The following is a 343-nucleotide window of genomic DNA, read 5'->3' on the forward strand; positions in this document are numbered from 1 at the left end:
TGGAAACTAGACCAGTGTCGCCTGTGTACGTAGTTAGAAAGCACCCCCTATTTGGCTAATATTACATTTGTCGTATGACAAATATAATATTAGCCTTTTGCCTGCTTTTTTTCCCCTAGTAAAATTCTCTTCTCAAATTGAACGCACAGATCGAAGCAGAAGTGAAATGAAAGCAATGGTCTAGTTTCCACCGAAATCCTCAATTCGGTTCCATTCCGGTACAGATCAAATTTAGTGTTCCGTTTCCATTGGAAGTAGAATAGAAGCAGAGAGAAACCTGAGAGCGGCCATCCTAATGTAAATTTTTACGACGGTTTCAGCCGCTGGTTTTAGCCGTATTTCC

This window comes from Pseudomyrmex gracilis, unplaced genomic scaffold (genome assembly GCF_002006095.1).
Source record: "Pseudomyrmex gracilis isolate BER0280 unplaced genomic scaffold, ASM200609v1 scaffold_2575, whole genome shotgun sequence".
In the NCBI taxonomy this organism is placed as follows: domain Eukaryota; kingdom Metazoa; phylum Arthropoda; class Insecta; order Hymenoptera; family Formicidae; genus Pseudomyrmex; species Pseudomyrmex gracilis.